An 8073-nucleotide genomic window follows, 5' to 3' on the forward strand; every position below is an offset into this window, starting at 1 on the left:
TTTAATGCCATGGTAAAATTATCTATACCGGCAAGGAATTTTTTGTTTTATTATCGTGGCAAAATTATCTATACTTGCAAATCATGTAAATTTCTATAATATACCTTTTTCATGATTATATGGTAGTTTGGTTTATTAGACCATGGCCACTTTGTCCCGAGGTTTCTACCAGTGAGTCTTCTTCTTGGTTCAGTGCATTTTTAGGTCCTTGTTGTGTTTTCTCTATTTATTGGGACAAAAGCAGTTTTTGGGCGTACAATATTGTAATTTTTTGTTTTTTTATTATTGAAGGCAATTGTGTTTCTGGGCTGGGCTGCTTTGGCTGCAAGTGGAGTACTTGATGCGGCAGATGGTGGTTGGCGATGCATCGTTCTGGCGTAGACTGCTACACAAGGAGCAGGTCGCAACGTTTGCCTGCGCCGGCGCTCCCCAATGAATGCTACACCAGTTCCAATCAGCCCTGCCTTTCACCCGCCGACTCTCTAGGCACATGGGTGCGAGGTACGTCGGCTTGGGCAGTCCTGAAGCTGCATTCGTCTCTGGAAGTGCCTAGCAACGGCAGTGTTGCTGCCCTGTTGCTTCAAGTCTCGGTGCTTCGCCATTTTGGCTGGAGGCTAGGCTGGGCGAGGCCTAATGTCGTTGCGTGTCTGTAGTTGTGGGCACCTCCTCACCTAGCTGTAGTCACTTGGTGAGGACGGTCGTATGTGTGTGTGTGTGTGGGCGCGCGCGCGTGCGCGTGTGCGTGTGTGTGTCCCTCCTTTCTGGAGGTTGTATCCCCGATGTCTTCCTGTTCAATGCAATGAAACGCAAATCTTTTGCGTTTTCTCGAAAATTGTGTTTTTGGGTTGGGCCGGTCCTTTTTGGGCTGATCGGCTGAAGGGGGGGAGGGAGGAGGTTGTTCGGGAGGGAGGGCACTTTCGATCGAACAGAAACGTTTGTCAGAGGGAGCTGATTTACCGAACAAAAGGTTTGGTCTGGGATGCCCCCAAACCGAACGGTCGGTGGTTATCGGGGTCCCAATTTTTCAGGTACATCAGAATCCGGTACTCACCTGTAGGGAGGTGTCGGTACATTCCCAATGGGACGAAGGAAAAAAGCATGGACATGCGAGCATGCTCACGAGTGGCCGGGTTGCATATGGAGAAGCAGGCCTTAGTCGTGTCAGTGAAAAGGAGGAGGCCGTCACAGGAGCCATCCAGAACCAGACGGACCGTGTCTTCAGACCGGACCCGGGCGACATGTTGGACCTGGGCGTCGGCGGCCTGGTTGTCGAAGGTGATGATGTCGCCGCAGTATATGCCTCTGTATTTGAGTTCGAACGCGAGGGGGAGGGTGGGCTGGCGGCCGTGGTGGGCAATGAGAAAGTCGCGGATAGAGGTGGCGCGGCACCAGGCGCTGCAGATGGCGCGACAGCGGAGGAGGGCTTTGGGGGGGGGCAGTCCGACGAGGATCTCCTCAGGGAGGCCCTGGTGGACACGCGTGGGTCTTGCTGTCGTAGGATCCGCCATGGTCGTCGGCTCGATGGGAGCTCTCGATCCGTCCCAGGAGCGTCGGTAGGTTGGTGTTTCTCCTCCCGTCCCGTGTAGAGATATCTATGGGCTGGGATTAGCACGACATAAAACTGGCTTGCCAATGGCACGCTCCAAGCCTCCAACCGCCCAGGCTCTCAACAACGAAAGTCGAGGCGGCCTTCTGCTGAAGTTGCTGGACGCGGACTGACGGACACGCAGCCAACTCCCTCGGAACCCTAATTTGTCTCCCCCACAAATGATCCCCTTCAAACCCTAGATCCCCCAATTCCAACTCGCCGGATCAGTTGCATGCTTGCGCGATGTAAGGCTGGTCATAGTGAGGAGTAACTTAGACTAGTAACATGCGTATGTTACTAGTCTATGTTACTACCTCTATAGTGCATAGTATCATAGGTTAGTACCATACGCAGTCTTATTTATTGCCATGCATGACACATAGTAACACTACATTTGTTATGTTACGATATCTACCTATGTTACTATAACTAGGGATGAAAACGGAGCGAAAACGGACAGAACTGGGTGCTACCATATTTGTTTTCATATTTTTCTGTAGAAGCATAAACGAATACAGAACCCCAAAATGAATACGGAAACAGATACTACTGGAAACAAACATGGAGCGAATATAGAGCGGACACGGAAACAAAATTGTGTGTTGACCGGAACTTAAAACCCCCTTGAATCATAGAGCAATAGACACAAAAAACAAACAAATTTAAGGAATTGTTAACATGGCTACAAATAATATGGTTGTGTTAGCAACATAAGGTAGTATTGTAGTAGTACATGATAATTTCGTATAGGTCTCGTTGAGTATTGTGTGGTAGTAAAAGTTGGTCCACAAATGATCCATTCTTCTCATCGTGTCATTGTGTGTTGTTTGGTTGTTGTGCTATAAAGCAGCCATGGACCTATAGTAGAAATGGAAAATCCATATTCACAAAAACGGAAAGTTCCGTTTCCATGTCTGTTCCACCAGAAAACACCATTCCATTTTTGTTTCCGTTTCCGCATAAAAAATTCTATTTCCGTTTTGCAAATTTCCATTTCCGTTTTCATATTTCCTCTCTGTTTTCATTTTTCCTTCGAAAAAACAGAAACTTTCCGCTCCATTTTCATCCCTAACTATAACCATCTATCTTCTTTAATTGCCTGCCACATAAGCATGTTTGCGAGTCTCAAATAAATGATACTACTTATATTACCCCCACTATGACCAGCCTAAGGGTCAATTTTCTCATCTGATATCTGTTTGAGTTGTTGTTGTTGTTGCTGACACGGAGCAGTTCAAATTGAGCCTCTACTATATATATATATATATATATATATATATATATATATATATATATATATATATATAGGCTTGCTAAACTATGGCTACGCGCATTCTGCCTTATCCTACGCTCCGGCCCCTTCGACCGCGCCGACCAATACGCGACTAATTAGGCCGGCACGCTAACCAGGTCGAAGGGCACGGGCGACATGCGAAAAGGTTGATCGTAACGATTATGACCAAAACTACTGGTGGCCCTTTGCCGACCTCCTCCTAGACAAAAGAAATAGTAATGTGTTACCATCCCCCTCGTGTCGCTTTACCAGCCTTCTCTCAGAAAAAAATAATAGTAACAGGTTACCATCGCCATGCTTTAGTTAATAGGATGTTTAGGAACGAAATCATGCTATCAATAATAGTAACAGGTTACCATCGCCATGCTTTAGTTAATCATGTCGGTAGAAAAACGTAGGTCCATTACTATCTGCACTTAATCTACTACTGGCAATGATTAGGGATGCAACCTTCATATCTAGCTGCTGGTAAAAAAACCTAGGTCCATTACTATCTACACTTAATCTATTACTGACAATGTTTAGGAACGAAATCATGTTGTCTTAGAGCCGGTAAAAAATAGTGGTCCATTACCATCTACACTTACTATATTACTGGCAATGAGTACTGACGCAAGATCATCACGTAGCGGAGCAACACATGGTAATATAAATAAAGGTGTTACTTTATTTGCACATGCCATTACCCTCAAAATGTGCCTTCTCAGCGACCCGCGCACCAGCGCGTGATTAGGAGCAGCGGCCGGCGTAGCGGAGCGACACATGGTAACAGAAATAAAGCATGTTACTTTCTTTTGCACATGCCATTACCCTCAAAATCTGGCTCTCAGCAACCCGCACGACCCGCACACCCGCGCATGATTAGGAGCAGCGGCCGTCGCGTAGATTAACTAAAAATGCGCGCACGCTTACAATAGCGCCACCGTATATATATGGACAGTGATATTTGGCAACAGTGTGCCCGATAGAAAATTTACCTTACCTGTCGATCACCCGTCAGCTAACCAGGCCAATCACCCAGCCAGCTAACCAGGCCAAACATCCCGCTAGCTAACCAGTCCGACCACCCCGCCAGCTAACCAGGCCAATCGCTGTACAAGGCCCAACAGAAAATGCCATCCCCCCACGACGCACTTTCCAGATCGCAACTTTCCCCCACCCCCCTTACCTTCCACGCAAGTATACCCTCTCTCACCCTCCCCACCAGCCACCCGCCCCTCCCCCTACACAGCTGCTCAAAATCAACACCAAAGACCTACCCCTCCTCTAGATCTGGATCAAACAAGAGTAGATCATCAGGGGAGCGGTGGAAATTACCAGGGATACGGCAAAGAAATCACCAGGCAACATCACCTCACCCTGGTAAGAATCAAAGACTCATCCAAAAATCTCCAAAAAATTCTGCTTAATACAAAGACTTACCCCACCCCCACCAGACCCCCTCCCAATCTGTGCAAAAATTACCATCCTTTCACCACTAGAAAAACAGAATAAGCAGACTTCTCTCATAATTTTGCCTATTGCAGTGAGTTACCAATCAACTAAGTGCAAAATTACCAGCCCCCCGTAGTTTTTGTTACCAACTTCATGCAACAAAACAGAGTACCCAAAAAAATACCCCATTCCCCTGCTACACTAAACATAGATTTTGTGTTCTACCATGGAAAAATAAAGACAAAAAAGGAGAGAGGAACCTTTATTGACCACAAAAATCATTCTCTCATACAATGGAAGATGTATTGCAAAAAAGGTACATTTTCAGTCTACAAGAATGTTATATTGCATGAAGTAATCAAGTTATCAATCTGTACATAATAAAAGTTATCATCCACTTTAGCTAAGTACTAACATTGGATAAAGAAAAATGCTGCCTTTTAATGGAGATGCTCATGTTGTATTGTAAATTCTCCTGTTTAGTGTTCTTCCCAATCACCCCTGCGATTCTTGCCTATGTAAAGAGTAAAACAAAACAATGAGTTTTAGAAAAAGAGTGAACACATGTAAATGTGTACTAACGTGCAAACGTGAAAACAAATCAAGAGGATATAATACAGAGGATGGAGGAGGGAGTAGAATGCATGAAGAAGGCGATGCAGCACGCACATCAATCAGCAATTCAGCATACCCAAACATCATGGGGACAGGTAAACTTACCAACATTACTGTTTACATATCATCATGGAATGAAAAACCTAGTCTTATACTTTACTATTGAAGTGGGTTTGCAACTTACCAGCATTGGTGCACACATATTACCAGGTCCAGAAAATGCAAATTACCAGGGTTTTTAGGCATAAAGAATAGTTTACTATTGAAGTGGGTTTGAAACTTACCAGCATTGGTGCACACATATTACCAGGTCCAGAAAATGCAAATTACCAGGGTTTTTTAGGCATAAAGAATAGCTTACTATTGAAGTGGGTTTAAAACTTACCAGCATTGGTGCACACATATTACCATGTCCATAGGATGCAAATTACCAGGGTTTTTTAGGCAGAAAAGAATGCTTTACTGTTGAAGTTGGTTTGTAAATTACCAGCATTGGTGCACTCATAATACCAGGTTCAGAGTATGCAAATTACCAGGGTTGTTTAGGCATGAAAAAGAAAGATACATTCACTGAATCTTCAGAAAACTACCATGATGGAAAACTGTTATTTATCATGTAATATTCCACTAATCTACCATGCCAAAATGCAGGTGCTCGGGCAATCAGCCCAAACAACAGCTTGCCCAGTGGTGGAACAAGTGCACATAGTGCTGGAACAAATGCAAGCACAGGAGTTGGGAGCCTTGGAGAGCAGACAATAAGTGAACCAGCAACTCCAGAATCTGCTGGGATCGATGCTGATATGGAAGGCAGCAACATGGAGGCATATACCACACCTAAGCCACCTTTGCAAGGGACAAAATTTGACACCATGGAGAGCGCACGTGACCACTACAGCACCTACGCACGCAGAACTGGCTTTGCAATTAGGCAGCAATTCAAGAAAGAGAGGGTTGATGGAACTATAAGCAGGGTGCTACTAGTTTGTACAAAATATAGCAAACGACGCAAGGACAGGGATGAGCTGCAAGATGTGGAAAACCCAGACAACATTGTCAAGAAGAGGGAAAAAAGAAAGTTGTTAGGACTGAATGTGAAGCACACATGTACCTATACCACGATGATGCATGGTGGACTGTTGACCGTTTCGAGGACACCCACAATCACCCCCTGATCAAAAAGCCTTCCCTAACAAAATTCTTATCATCACATCGGTACATTCCGAAGGAGGAGCAGGACTTCTTGAGGGTTCTGCACGGATGCAACATTGAGACTGCGAGGCAGATGCAGCTGATGTCATGGTTCTACGGGAGCGCTAAAGATGTACCCTACACGACACAAGACATTGCTAATCAACGAGCTAAGTTTCGCTTAGAGCACCGCCACAAGGACGTTGGGAGCACAATTGCATACTTCCAAGAGATGAGGGCCAAAGATTCATATTTCTACTGGAGAATCAAACTTGATGATGAGGACAGGGTTGAGAAGTTGTTATGGATAGATGGCGCATCACGCAGGGCATATGCAAAGTATAATGAATGTTTGTCGTTTGACACGACATACATGACAAACATGTACAAGATGCCGTGTGCACCATTCATTGGAATTAATAACCATGGTCAATCCATCCAGTTTGGGTGTGGCTTCGTTCGAAACGAACTAAAGGAAAACTTTGTCTGGCTGTTTAACACATTCCTCCATGCAATGGGTGGTGTTGCCCCTAAAAACATCATCACAGACTGGGACTTTGCAATGAGGAGTGCAATCGACGAGGTCTTCTTGAACATAATACACAGAAATTACCGCTGGCATATAATGAAGAAGGCGCAGGAGAAACTTGGAAAACTTATGGCTGATGATAAAACCACTAAACAGAGCATTCAAAGACTGTGTCGACAACAACTTGACTGATACGTACCTAATCTGTTGACCCATTTTAATTACCATGCAGCAAACTTGAGAAGCCATATAAATATATGTGATGCACAAGTTACCATGCGTGGGTGTACACAAGTTACCATGATGTAGTTGGCTATATTACCAGGGGGCAGTCACATATGTTGATACCAACTTGTGGTTTAGGAAAGTTACCAGATCTAGAAAAATTGTTCAATAAAGTTACCATCTAACAACTAAGAAAAGTTACGAGCATACTTTTAATTTAATTACCAATGATTGTGTATGATGTTGTAATTGTCTAATGTTTTGTGTATCACAGAGGAAGAGTTTGAAAACAAATGGTGGGCAATGATGGATGAACATGGCCAGATCGACAATGAAAATTTTCAATGGCTGTGGGAAAATAGGAAATGTTGGGCCCCAATGTACTACATGAAGCATTTCTTTCCATTCTTGCAGACAACTGCAAGGAGCGAGGGATTCAATACTGTGCTCAAGAAGTACGTGAACCCCAACAACTCATTGATTGAATTCGTAACTCAATACACTGCAATCCAGGAGAAAGTAATGGTGGCTGTGGCGAAAGAGCAAGTGGACACAATTTACAAAGAGGCAGACATGTATTCGTTGAACCCAGTCAAGTTACAGATGCGAGGGATATACACACAAAATCTGTTCTCCAAGTTCCAGGTAGAGATGAAGCTAAAGACTGCTTACGATGCGACACTTTGCAAGATGGAACCTTCAGGATGTGGTCGCTCCGAGGCATACTACCAAAGTATGGGGATAGGGACTACCATGTGCAGGCGAACAAGGATGAAGGGGTATACTCATGCACTTGCTGCAAGTTTGATCGCGATGGGCTATTATGCGCACACATACTACGAGTAATGGAATAGATTGGAGTCTACAAGATACCAAGGAGGTATATCCTGGATAGGTGGACATGGGATCCAGAAGAGGATCTTGTTCAGCCTGATTACCAACAGCCAACAGTTAAGAAGGGTATGACAGAGGAAGGAAAAAATATCATGAGATATACATCTATTCTGAATGATTTCAAGGAACAAGCAAAAGACGCTTGCACTACTGATGAAGGGATGGCATTGGCAAGGAAACATGTTAATGCTTTCAGAGACGACATGGATGCACTAAAAAAGAGGCAGCTAAAGAAAGCAAGAAAGGAAAAAGATGAGGGAAAAGAAGCACAAATGTTTTCTTCACCACCAGGGACTAGTGCCA

At 44.4% G+C, this 8073-nt stretch overlaps 1 pseudogene; it reads left to right on the forward strand.

Moving 5' to 3' along the window:
* Positions 1-1112: 1112 nt before the first annotated feature.
* Positions 1113-7730, forward strand: LOC123057192 (protein FAR1-RELATED SEQUENCE 1-like; annotated as a pseudogene).
* Positions 7731-8073: the final 343 nt, after the last annotated feature.

Source organism: Triticum aestivum, chromosome 3A, assembly GCF_018294505.1.
Source record: "Triticum aestivum cultivar Chinese Spring chromosome 3A, IWGSC CS RefSeq v2.1, whole genome shotgun sequence".
NCBI lineage: Eukaryota > Viridiplantae > Streptophyta > Magnoliopsida > Poales > Poaceae > Triticum > Triticum aestivum.